Source organism: Staurois parvus, unplaced genomic scaffold (assembly GCF_062004578.1).
Source record: "Staurois parvus isolate SC_StPar_1 unplaced genomic scaffold, SC_StPar_1.0 ptg000739l, whole genome shotgun sequence".
Classification (NCBI taxonomy): Eukaryota; Metazoa; Chordata; class Amphibia; order Anura; family Ranidae; genus Staurois; species Staurois parvus.
In genome coordinates, this window is record NW_028318535.1 from 221,314 (window position 1) to 235,481 (window position 14,168).

A 14,168-nucleotide genomic window follows, 5' to 3' on the forward strand; every position below is an offset into this window, starting at 1 on the left:
CCTCAACTCTGCTGAACACCTTTGGGATCAGGTCTTCTCATTCAACATCAGTACCTGACCTCAACCCTACTGAACACCTCTGGATCAGGTCTTCTCATCCAACATCAGTACTGGACGTCAACTCTGCTAAACACCTTTGGGATCAGGTCTTCTCATCCAACATCAGTACCTGACCTCAACTCTGCTGAACACCTTTGGGATCAGGTCTTCTCATTCAACATGAGTACCTGATCTCAACCTTACTGAACACCTTTGGGATCAGGTCTTCTCATCCAACATCAGGACCTGACCTCAATCCTACTGAACACCTTTTGGATCAGGTCTTCTCATCCAACATCAGTACCTGATCTCAACCTTACTGAACACCTTTGGGATCAGGTCTTCTCATCCAACATCAGGACCTGACCTCAATCCTACTGAACACCTTTTGGATCAGGTCTTCTCATCCAACATCAGGACCTGACCTCAATCCTACTGAACACCTTTTGGATCAGGTTTTCTCATCCATTATCAGTACCTGACCTCAACCCTACAGAACACCTTCAGAATCAGGGCTTCTCATTCAACATCAGTACCTGACCTCAACCCTACTGAAAGCCTTTTGGGATCAGGTCTTCTTATACAAAATTAGATCCTGACTATACAAATGCTCTTTTGGCCAAACAAGCACATTTTCCCACAGACACGTTCAAAAATTTTGTGCAAAGTCTTCCCAGAAGAGCGGATGCTGTTATAGCCTTAAAAAGAAGGCTAACTCCATATTAATGGCTATGGTATTGGAATGGGAATTACATGCATGAATGAGTCATTCATGCAGCATGACCAATCATTCTGCGCATGCACGCCCCTTGATGAAAAACAAGGGAGGGAAGCCAGTATGATTTAGGTCAGGCTCTGACAACCAGTGGAAGGAGCTGCTTCTGCACATGTGACATTTCATTAGACAGGGGGAGGAGCCAAGGAGGAGGGCACAGGAGACACAGCCAGCATGGTTGGGTGTTTCGATTCTCCATCAGGTCTATTCCGATGGTCAGTGGGAGGAGCCCTTTTAGTCCTGACTAATCAAATTATACAAAGGCCGAAAATTACTCCTCCCACCACCCGTCAGCGTGAACCTGATGAGGACCTGATTGCCACAATAACAGGCCACAATATAATACGCGGAGCATTAGCTCCACCCATATTTGTGTTTAAATGTTTTCAGGGTATGGATGGCATGAGGTGTCCATAACAAGTCCATACGTCTAATTGCAACATCAAGGGCGACTTCTTGCTGGCCTCAGACACTTGATGCAGCACCTCTTTAGAGATTAAAGTGGCTCTAGGTAACAAGATTAGGAGAGAAGAGGGCGTGATCTAAGTGTAGTTTAAACATATTTATTGAGGTGAAAGAAAATTGACAACTTACATAAACAGTTAAAAGCACTGGCTCATCAAAACGTTAGAGCCTCTGGTGGGAATCTTCAGCACAGCCCCCACTGAAGTCACATCCGGCCCGCTCTGTGCTCAAAGGAGTCTGCCGCCATCTTCCTGCTTCTTCCATCACAGCTGGTTCCAAGCCCAACCTGTGGACAAGCAAGGCCGCAACAATTTATCAGATGAGACTCCATGCTCTAGGTGCCAGAGCCAGCTGACGACTGTGGTGATAGCGCCATGTTTTTCCACGATGTGAGTTGCCAGTTTGCATGCATCAACTATTGCCTGTTATATACTGCACTTAGTGTGGGGCCCCCTGATGTGTCTTCTTGGCTCTACCGGTTACTCTACCAGCCTGACCTAGTGTATTTGCTTGTACCAAGGTGCTGTGCTTAAGATTTCCACCGGAGGCCTTAACTTTTTGATGAGCCAGTGCTTTTAACAATTTATGTAAGTTGCCAATTGTTATGAACCTCAAAAAAAACGTTTTGTACTACACTTAGATTGCACCCTCTATACTACACTTAGATCTCACCCTTGTTACTACGCTTAGATTGCGCCCTCTATACTACACTTAGATCTCACCCTTGTTACTACGCTTAGATTGCGCCCTCTATACTACACTTAGATCTCACCTTTGTTACTACGCTTAGATTGCGCCCTCTATACTACACTTAGATCTCACCCTTGTTACTACACTTAGATTGCGCCCTCTATACTACACTTAGATCTCACCCTTGTTACTACGCTTAGATTGCGCCCTCTATACTACACTTAGATCTCACCCTTGTTACTACGCTTAGATTGCGCCCTCTATACTACACTTAGATCTCACCTTTGTTACTACGCTTAGATTGCGCCCTCTATACTACACTTAGATCTCACCCTTGTTACTACGCTTAGATTGCGCCCTCTATACTACACTTAGATCTCACCCTTGTTACTACGCTTAGATTGCGCCCTCTATACTACACTTAGATCTCGCCCTTGTTACTACGCTTAGATTGCGCCATCTATACTACACTTAGATCTCGCCCTTGTTACTACACTTAGATTGCGCCATCTATACTACACTTAGATCTCGCCCATGTTACTACACTTAGATTGCGCCATCTATACTACACTTAGATCTCGCCCATGTTACTACGCTTAGATTGCGCCCTCTATACTACACTTAGATCTCACCCTTGTTACTACATTTAGATTGCGCCCTCTATACTACACTTAGATCTCACCCTTGTTACTACACTTAGATTGCGCCCTCTATACTACACTTAGATCTCACCCTTGTTACTACACTTAGATTGAGCCATCTATACTACACTTAGATCTCACCATTGTTACTAAATTTAGATTGCGCCCTCTATACTACACTTAGATCTTACCCTTGTTACTACACTTAGATTGCGCCATCTATACTACACTTAGATCTCGCCCTTGTTACTACGCTTAGATTGCGCCCTCTATACTACACTTAGATCTCACCCTTGTTACTACGCTTAGATTGCGCCATCTATACTACACTTAGATCTCGCCCTTGTTACTACACTTAGATTGCGCCATCTATACTACACTTAGATCTCACCCTTGTTACTACACTTAGATTGCGCCCTCTATACTACACTTAGATCTCACTCTTGTTACTACACTTAGATTGCGCCCTCTATACTACACTTAGATCTCACCTTTGTTACTACGCTTAGATTGTGCCCTCTATACTACACTTAGATCTCACCCTTCTTACTACGCTTAGATTGCGCCATCTATACTACACTTAGATCTCGCCCATGTTACTACGCTTAGATTGCGCCCTCTATACTACACTTAGATCTCACCCTTGTTACTACATTTAGATTGCGCCCTCTATACTACACTTAGATCTCACCCTTGTTACTACACTTAGATTGCGCCCTCTATACTACACTTAGATCTCACCCTTGTTACTACACTTAGATTGAGCCATCTATACTACACTTAGATCTCACCATTGTTACTAAATTTAGATTGCGCCCTCTATACTACACTTAGATCTTACCCTTGTTACTACACTTAGTTTGCGCCATCTATACTACACTTAGATCTCGCCCTTGTTACTACACTTCGATTGCGCCATCTATACTACACTTAAATTGCACCCTCTATACCAGCCTTTTTCAACCAGGGTGCCTTGAGGTTTCTTCAGGGGTGCCCTGGCAAAAATGTCTAAAAATTGCCCAAAACCTGTATACGAGCCAGTGGGTGGAACAAGCCCGCCTTTTAGTTACATAAAGCCAGAGGGTTTCATTGTGTACCATTACGACCTTCTAGCCGCTTGCGTCCTAACAAACAATGACATCATCAAATGTTAAGGAGGATGTTGGTTGTCTGCACAGCATCCTTGTTTGACCCTCCCCTGCCTCTCTCCATCAGTGCTGGGGTCACATTAGCTCAGTGATGGAGAAAAACTGAGGAAGAAGAGAAACATGGGAATACTAGTCAGTACCAGTGTACAAAAGTGTATTTGCTCTGGAAGAATAAATCACCTCTAATGTTGGGTGTCCTACATGTGTGGATGTTGCTGCTTTATTTAAAACTATTATAATAGTTTTTTTACATTTTAGAATGGGTTGCCTCAAGACTGTGCATAATTTTAAAGGGTGCCTCGGGACTGTCCATAATTTTAAAGGGTGCCTCAGGACTGTCCATAATTTTAAAGGGTGCCTCTGGACTGTCCATAATTTTAAAGGGTGCCTCTGGACTGTCCATAATTTTAGAGGGTGCCTTGTATTTGTCCTTAATTTTAAAGGGTGCCTTGATGAAAAAAAGGTTGAGAAACACTGCTCTATACTACACTTAGATTACGCCCTTTATACTACACTTAGATCAAGCCCTTTATACTACACTTAGAGTACGCCCTTTATACTACACTTAGATCAGGCCCTTTATACTACACTTAGAGTACGCCCTTTATACTACACTTAGATCAGGCCTTTTATACTACACTTAGAGTACGCCCTTTATACTACACTTAGATCAGGCCCTTTATACTACACTTAGAGTACGCCCTTTATACTACACTTAGATCAGGCCCTTTATATTACACTTAGAGTACGCCCTTTATACTACACTTAGATCAGGCCCTTTATACTACACTTAGAGTACGCCCTTTATACTACACTTAGATCAGGCCCTTTATATTACACTTAGAGTACGCCCTTTATACTACACTTAGATCAGGCCCTTTATACTACACTTAGAGTACGCCCTTTATACTACACTTAGATCAGGCCCTTTATATTACACTTAGAGTACGCCCTTTATACTACACTTAGATCGGGCCCTTTATACTACACTTAGAGTACGCCCTTTATACTACACTTAGATCAGGCCTTTTATACTACACTTAGATCAGGCCTTTTATACTACACTTAGATCAGGCCCTTTATACTACACTTAGAGTACGCCCTTTATACTACACTTAGATTAGGCCCTTTATACTACACTTAGAGTACGCCCTTTATACTACACTTAGATCAGGCCCTTTATACTACACTTAAATCACACCCTCTGCACTACAGTTAGATCACGCCCTCTTCTCTTCTAATATGTTTACCCAGAGCCCCTTCAGTCTCTAAGGCTTGGTTCACATCTGTGCAGGTGGTGCCATTGCGGGGCCCACACAAATACCTGCAGCTGGACCACCCACACAGAGAAATGCAGGACCTGCAGATGGTTGCCATTAATTCTAATGGCACACCACCCGCACTGGCAATCGCAAGCATACTGGGAACGTCAGTTCCCGTGCGGACTGCGATTTCCTAAGTAGTGCAGGAACTTCTTCCCCGAGTGTCCCGGGGCACAGGAGTCCATTCAAATGAATGGGCTCTTGTTCGCACGCAAATCGTGGCCCGCATTACCACAGAGATGTGAACCAGGGTATCACGTACCTGGTGATGGAGGCCAGTGGAGAGAAGGCTTCCTTTGCGGCTAAGTTCTGGACTCCCCTGAGAGTGGGACAGCGGGAGTCTGGCCCAAAGTTGCACAGGTCACCTGTAGGAGTGCTGGTTGGTGGTCCACTCAGAAGCACAGCTGGTGCACGGAGATAGGTCTGCAGACAGGAGGCACCTGTGCATGGTATGCAAGCCCTTCCGGGATTTAGAGATTTACTGGGTAGTCGGTTCAAGCCAAGGTCAGGTACCAGATGGGAATCAGAGCAGATGTAGTCAGATGGGATAGCCGAGGTCATACACAGGAGGAGCGAGAGAGAGAGAGAGAGAGAGAGAGAGAGAGAGAGAGAGAGAGAGTATCCGTAAGCCAAGCCGAGGTCAGATCAGGGGTTAAGCAGAGTAAACAGGTCCAAGAGCAAGCCAAGTCAGTATCAGGAAATCACAGGTTACGATAACACAGGAAACAGGAACAAGGCATGAGGAGCTAGAGATCATCCAGCAACGTGAGGAAGTGAAGAACCTCCTTATAAAGGCCGTCTACCACCAAACTGAGGCTGATGTGTGCTTCTGCGGCCATGCAGAGTACTGGCAGAAATGCCAGATCTCCCAGAACTTCTGCCGTGGACAGGACCCTGACACAGGAGTTAAGAGGCACTGCATCAAGTGTCTGAGGCCAGAAAGAAGTCGCCCTGGATATTTCAAATGGCATTATCGACTATTTGTATATACACATCACCCATTGCGCCATATAACCCTTTTGTTTTGATTGAGAGAGTTGAGTTCTGCTTTAAAGTGTTACTAAACCCTGGACCCTGCATTCACTAAATCCGCTCTCCCCGGACCCTGCATTCACTATATCTGCTCTCCCCGGGCCCAAACATTCACTAAATCTGCTCTCCCGGACCCCGCATTCACTATATCTGCTCTCCCCAAACCCCGCATGCACTATATCTGGTCTCCCCAGACCCTGCATTCACTATATCTGGTCTTCCCGGACCCTGCATTCACTATATCTGCTCTCCCCGGGCCCAACATTCACTAAATCTGCTCTCCCCGGACCCTGCATTCACTATATCTGGTCTCCCCAGACCCTGCATTCACTATATCTGGTCTCCCCGGACCCTGCATTCACTATATCTGGTCTCCCCGGACCCTGCATTCACTATATCTGCTCTCCCCGGGCCCAGCATTCACTATATCTGCTCTCCCGGACCCCGCATTCACTATATCTGCTCTCCCCATACCCTGCATTCACTATATCTGGTCTCCCCAAACCCTGCATTCACTATATCTGCTCTCCCCAGACCCTGCATTCACTATATCCGCTCTCCCCAAATCCTGCATTCACTATATCCAGTCTCCCCGGACCAAGCATTCACTATATCTGGTCTCCCCTGGCCCTGCATTCCCTATATCCGGTCTACCCGGACCCTGCATTCACTATATCTGGTCTCCCAGGACCCGGCATTCACTATATCTGAACTCCCCGGACACTGCATTCACTATATCCGCTCTCCCCGGACCCCGCATTCACTATATCCGGTCTCCCCAGACCCTGCATTCACTATATCTGCTCTCCCCGGACCCTGCATTCACTATCCGGTCTCCTGGACATTCACTCTATCTGGTCTCCCACAGTACACAGAACATGGAAGTGAGTAAATATAAAGTACTAAAGCAGTATATAGCAGTCTTGTGACTTCTATCAGTGTCCAGCAGAGCACTGGCTAAAGCTTGTAGTTTTCTTTCTGCTCTAGTAGGATGGAAATCCCCTGACCCTCTGTCTGGACAGTGCTGATTGGCCCTGTGCTGATCATATGCACTCTCCCAAGAAAAAAAAAAAAAAAAGACCTCTCTAGCAATACACACCAAACTGAGCATGTGCATGCCTATGGTTCAGTCTGGAGATAAGAGGTGGTCGCTTGAAAAAGGGGAGGATCAGAGAAGAAAGGATCAAACAGCTTTTTTACACAATGCAGAGGATTAACCCCTTAGGCTCCACAGCGAGTATCAAAAGCATGCTTTGCTGCATCTACAGACTGAATGTACTGCTGTGGGTTTGGTAACACTTTACAAATAAGGAGGACACACATTTAACCACATGCCGCCCAGCCACCGCATATAAACGGTGGCAGGGCGGCGCTCGTAGGCAAAAGCACGTTTTAAAACGTGTGCCTACAAAACAGGTAGGGGGCGCGTGAGGCGCGCGCCCGTCCTACCTGTCCCGCGGGTGTTAGCAGCGGGTCTCCGCCGCCGGGTCACGGACAGTTTTCACCGGCCGTTTTCCCGCGATGAGCGGTGAACACTGACACAGAGCAGGGCTGCATTGTTTACACACAGCCCTGCTCTGTGACAGTTCGCCGCCAAGCTGCAGAGGGAGAGAACAGTTTCTCTCTGTGATCAGCTCCTCCCTCCCTCCCCCCCCCTCCAGTACACACCCCCGCCTCCTAGTAAAACACTTACACTGCAAATTCTAAAACTGTTAACCCCTTCCTCCCCAGTGACATTAGTACAGTTTTAGTGGTTTTTTTTCACTGATCACTGTATTGGTGTCACTGGGGATGTCAGTGACCCCAAGTCAGCTCCCCCCCAGTGTCAAAATGTCCGCCGCAGTCCCGCAGTCCCACCATAAGTCGCTGGTCGCCGCCATAAGTCGCTGATCGGCGCCATTATTAGTATAAATAAAAATTAAAAATCCCAGTATCTTTCCCGCCATTTGTAAACGCTGTAACTTTCACGTAAACCAATTAATTTACACGTATTGGTTTTTTTTTAACAAAGACATGTCGCAGAATGCATTTTGGCAGAAATTTATGACTAAATTTGATTTTTGCATTTTTTTTTACTGGATATGTTTTATAGCAAAAAGTCCAAAATATTGTTTTTTTTTCCTCAAAATTATCAGCCTTTTTTTTATAGCACAAAAAATAAAAACCGCACAGGCGATCAAATACCACCAAAAGAAAGCTCAATTTGTGGGGAAAAAAAGATGTAAATTTAATTTATGTACCTTATTGCATGACCGCGCAATTGTCCGTTAAACTAGCGCAGCGCTGTATAGCAGAAAAATGGCGTAAATTGCAGTATCTATACCATAGTTTGTAGACGCTATAACTTTCACACAAAGCAATCAATATACACTTATTGGGATTTTTTTTTTACCAAAAACATGTAGCAGAATACATTTTGGCCTAAATTTATAACCAACTTTGAGTTTACTATATATTTTTTATAGCTGAAAGTAAAAAATATTGTTTTTCTTCAAAATTTTTGGCCTTTTTTTATTTATAGCGTGAAAAATAAAAAGCGCACAGGTGATCAAATACCACCGAAAGAAAGCTCTATTTGTGTGAAAAAAAGGACGTAAATTTAGTTTGGGTGCAGCATTGCATGACCGCGCAATTATCAGTTGAATTAGTGCAGCGCCGAGTAGCAAAAAGAGGCGTGGTCATTAAGGGGGGTAAATCCTCTGGAGGGCAAGTGGTTAATCCTAAAAAAAAAATGCTTGACGTAGAATAAATGACGACATATGATATGTAATTAGCAAATTGATACAGTTTATTACCTGATGCAAAAAAAAAAAAAAAAAAAGCAATATAGATCCACACATTTGGATTTATACACAAATTATGTTCATTGTCGCCCTCGCCGTCTGTAGAGGCAATCCCGGAATATACGATTGGCTCCTCGTAGGCTAAGAAAAGCCGGAACCTTTAGCCGATCTCTTTCCAAAACGTAAATCCAGTAAGGAGAAGCAGATTGAAATAATAACCATCATAGCACAAGGCTCCCATATTAACAATGTAAACTGCGATCCGCATAACCAATAGATACAAAATACAACATCCAGATGTTCCAGATATATATATATGTATAATGTATATATATTTATAAGATACTTCGCTGTACAGAGAGGTGGATTGATGGCGACGGATGGAATGGAGAGCAATACAGTGCTACAGCAGAGTGGTAGTTCTTAGTGCCGAGTCTACATCTTCTATCACAAGATTCTACAACCGGAAAGGAAACAACCTGACAATTCAGTTCAATGGAGGTGATGGGCTGATTGAAGTGCCTGAAGGTGCAGCTTAAAGTGACCTTATCGGGAAAAGAGAAAAAAAAATTCTACGTGCTCGCTCGCACCATGCGCGCGCCGACGTGTCGGGTTTTGGGCTGCCCTACGTGCCTGAAAAACAAAAAAATAATGCAGGCAAGATTTTTGTAAATCGTGTAGCACCTAATCACGTGGTACCACGGGCGTGATGTGTAGGGGTGCCAGCAGTGCCGGTTCAAGGTCATCTAGAGCCCAGGGCAAACATGCCAAACTGTGCTCCCCCCAGGATGTATAAGCATTAAGTGCAGGGGCGGACTGACAACTCATGGGGCCCCCGGGCAATAGGGGATCATGGGGCCCCTGTGTCCTTGCCCAAACTCAAAAAAGCCTATGAAAAAGGTACCAGGGGCATCTCATGGGGCCCCCTACTGACCCCGGGCCCTCGGGCAGTGCCCGAGTTTCCAAATGGTCAGTCCGCCCCTGATTACGTGTCAGCAAAACCACCCCCTCCCAAAAAAATCAAGCACTAATCTGCATATTTACCCCCTAAAGCATACACTCCTCCAAGCACAAATCCCCCCCCCGCTGAAATCACCCCTCCAAGCACAAATCTTTGACTCCCCCCATCCCTCCCAGCTCAAATTCTCTCTTTCCCTATATGCTCCCTGCACAAATCCCCCCCCCCCAAAAAAAATTCCCCTCTGAGCACAAATCCTCCCCGCATTTCGAATCCCCCTCTCCTAATCCCCCATCCTAGCACAAATCCCCACCCCCAAATTTCCCCTTCTACCACAAATACCACCCAATCATCCCTACTAGCAGCACAAATCCCTAACCCAAAATAAATTTCCCCTCCTAGCACAAATCTTCTGCCCCTTTTTATCATATCACATTTTCAGCACAAACCCCCCCAAATCCCCCCTCCTAGCACAAATTCCCACCCCCAAATTTCCCCTCCTAGCACGAATACCCCCCAGTCATCCCTACTAGCAGCACAAATCCCTAACCCAAAATAAATTTCCCCACCTAGCACAAATCCTCTGCCCCTCTTTATCATATCACATTTTCAGCACAACCCCCCCCCCCCAAATTCCCCCTCCTAGCACAAATTCCCAGCCCAAAATTTCCCCTCCTACCACAAATGCCCCCTAATAAGCCCTACTAGCAGCACAAATCCCTCCCCCAAAACAAATTCCCCCTCCTACCACAAATACCCCTCAATCAGCCCTACTAGCAGCGCAAATCCCTCCCCCAAAACAAATTTCCCCTCTTAGCACAAATCCTCTGCCCCTCTTTATCATATCACATTTTCAGCACAAACCCCTCAAATCTCCCCCCACCATATCACTTTTTCAGTACAAACTCCCTAAATTTCCCCTCCTACTAAAATTACCTCCAATAATCCCTACTAGCAGCACAAATCCCTCCCCCCCCCCCCGAAAACAAATTTCCTCTCCTAACACAAATACCCTCCAATCATCTCTACTAGCAGCACAAATCCCCCCGCCCCCCCAAAAAAAATCCCCTCTTACCACAATTCCTCTGCCTCTTTTATCATATCACCTTTTCAGTAAAAAAAAAAACAAATTCCCCCTCCTAGCACATCCTCTTCCCCCTCTACCATATCACATTTCAGCACAAATCCTGCAAATCCCCCCTCCTATAACAAATACCCCCCACAATATCACCTTTTTAGTACAAACCCCCCCAAATACCCTCTAACCATTCCTACCAGCAGCACGAAAGCTTCCCCAAAACAAATTTCCCCTCCTAGCACAAATCCTCTGCCTCCTTTACCATATCACCTTTTCAGCGCAAACCCCCCAAATCCCCGCTCCTAGAACAAATCAATACCCCAAAATTTCCCCTCCTACCACAAATACCTTCCAATCATCCTAACAGCATCACAACTCCCTCTCCCGAAACAAATTCCCCCTCTTAGCACAAATCCTCTGCCCCCTTTACCATATCACCTTTTCAGCGCAAACCTCCCAAATCCCCCCCCAACATATCACCATTTCAGTATAAACCCCTCAAATTTCCCCTTCTACCACAAATACCCTCCAATCATCCCTACTAACAGCAGAAATCCTTTTCCCAAAATAAATATCCCCTCCTAGCACAAATCCTATGCCCCCTTTGCCACATCACCTTTTCAGTATAACCCCCCCCTCCTACCACACATATCCTCCAATCATCTCTACTAGCAGCAGAAATCCCTCCCCCAAAACAAATTTCCCCTCCTAGCACAAATCCTTTGCCCCTTTACCATATCACCTTTTCAGTACAAACCACCCAAACTCCCCCTCCTAGCACAAATCCTCTGCCCCCTTTACCATATCCCCTTTTCAGTACAAATCCCCCAAATCTCTCCTCCTATAACAAATCCCCCCCCCACCATATCACCTTTTCAGTCCAAACCCCCCAAATTCTCCCTCCTAGCACAAATCCTCTCCCTCCATCCCCCCTCCCCAAATCACCAATCCTAGAACCCCACCACCAATTCCCCCTTCCCCCCTTCTCGTAGTGCCCCTCCCCCAACTCACACGATCCCACAATGCCCAGGGCAGCCACCCCTCCTTCTGTCCACCCCTTGACCCAACCCTGGCTGCCAGTAAGAATTAATGGCACCCACATGCGTCTGAATAAGGCAGTGCGTTTTCATGCAGTGCAAGAAAATGCGCAATTTTCCGCAGGTTCTCACTCCCCACCTGGTGGGAATAAGCCCTCAAAGAGGATCTCTGTAACTATAGTCACCTCTCTGGTGCCCCATGTGTCCAACCTTCCCGCCATTGCAGCGCTGCAGCTTCCATCAGACTCTTCAACATCAAAACACTTCTAGGGGTGTCTGATGCCTGTGCCCCCTGCCGCTCCCTGTGGTTCCTTCCTCCGGTTCCTACATCACTGCTGATTCCTGGAGCGAACCAGGGCAAGCGGCGGGGGGGGGGGGGGGGGGCACAGGCATCTTACATCTCTAGGTGCTGGAATGGAGGGAAGGTGGGAAACACAGGCCACTAAAGAGGGGAGTATAATTCGGATTCCATTTCAGGAGTTGGATGGGAAGTATTGCCACCAAACACGACCCATTCAAGTCAATGGGGCTACGCCACAGCCATGTTTAATGCACTACAGCCATCCAGGAGGTGACATATCGCCGCGTGCCAAATGCCTCTGAAAAAGCCATCTACCATAGATCACTTTTCCATAAGGCACACCTGTGAGTTTTAGGTGCTATGCATTAAAAAAAATCTTGCTTGCTGAATCTTTGATGCGCTTTCATTACAAAAAAATTGCACGTTATATAGAATTCCATGGTAATGCACCTAAAACATGTGGAAAATGCTCCTAAAATGCACCAGCCCTTAGAGTTTTCTTTTTTTTTTTTAACCTGATAAAATCACTTTGGGGCTCCATTCACACTTGTATGACTTGTTATGCAACTTCGGACATCAAAGTCGCATGGCAAGTCGCAGCCCATTCTTTTCAATGGCACCCCTTTAAATCGGTGCGACTCAAAGTCGCAGTGACTTTGCAAAGGTGCATGCGCTACTTCAAAGCAATTTGTGTTGCAACATTGATCCAGGGAGTGTAAAGTCGGATGAAAGTCGCACTCCAAAGCCGCACTGGAAATCGTGCAAGTTTGGAGTCACACAAGTGTGAATGGACTTAAAAGCTGAATTGCAGACCAATATTGAAAGTAATGCAGTTATGAATTTATAATGTGAAATGCTTTTTTTTTTTAATGCATTTTGTGTTAGTTACTTGGATTTGGTAGGTATCAGCCTCTTGTAATCTCCTACAAAGCAGAGCTCAGACTAGGAGAGGTAAAGGCAGCACTAGGGGCTGTAGGCAAATATGCTGGCAAGGAACATGCCAACAAGAGGAAAGATCAGAGAGGTGATCTCATCAGTCTCCTGCTGCTCCTTCACTGTCCAATCACAGGTCTGGAGTGGGTAGGTGACCTAGCTGTGTTGCTTAACTGCAGCAGAAAAAAAAGTCAGGTCACTTGGCTGGCTCTTTTGAATCTTAAAATTGGATTAATTGGATCTTTTGGCCGGGGTTGCTTGGGGGTCCACAGAGTATGCCTACCACACCACATCACTGGTGTGATCATGATGGTGTTACCAGCAGATCATGCAGACATTTAAAAACAAGTTCTGGGCATGTTGTCAGATTTATGAGCCCTGATAAAGGGGCGTGTTAAGATCCCAAAACGCGGCAGGATATTTTATGGATATTTAAGCAAATCTAGAGCAAAACTTGAATCATCCTGCCTTCGGACCAGGGGCGGACCGACCATTTGGAAACTCGGGCACTGCCCGAGGGCCTGGGGTCAGTAGGGGGCCCCATGAGATGCCCCTGGTACCTTTTTCATAGGCTTTTTTGAGTTTGGGCAAGGACACAGGGGCCCCATGATCCCCTATTGCCCGGGGGCCCCATGAGTTGTCAGTCCACCCCTGCTTCGGACTGATACCACACTTCCATTCACCCATAGTAAAATTGACAGGTCACTATAACAGCTAAGGGGGTGAGTAATATTTGTATGTTACGTCCCCCTCCTCCACCGAACTATATTTCCTGGAGGACCATCTGATTCAGATAACTCCAGGGTATCTTTGTCCCTTTCTGTTGTTTAGCACAACATTCTGATTGTCAGGGCAATTAGGCTAGTAGCCAGACAGCAAAAAAGTCAGAGAAATCCTTTTCGCCTCATTTACATTTGAAGCCGGGAAGGGGGGGGGGGTACAAGCAGGTTTATGTATTTAAGGCCC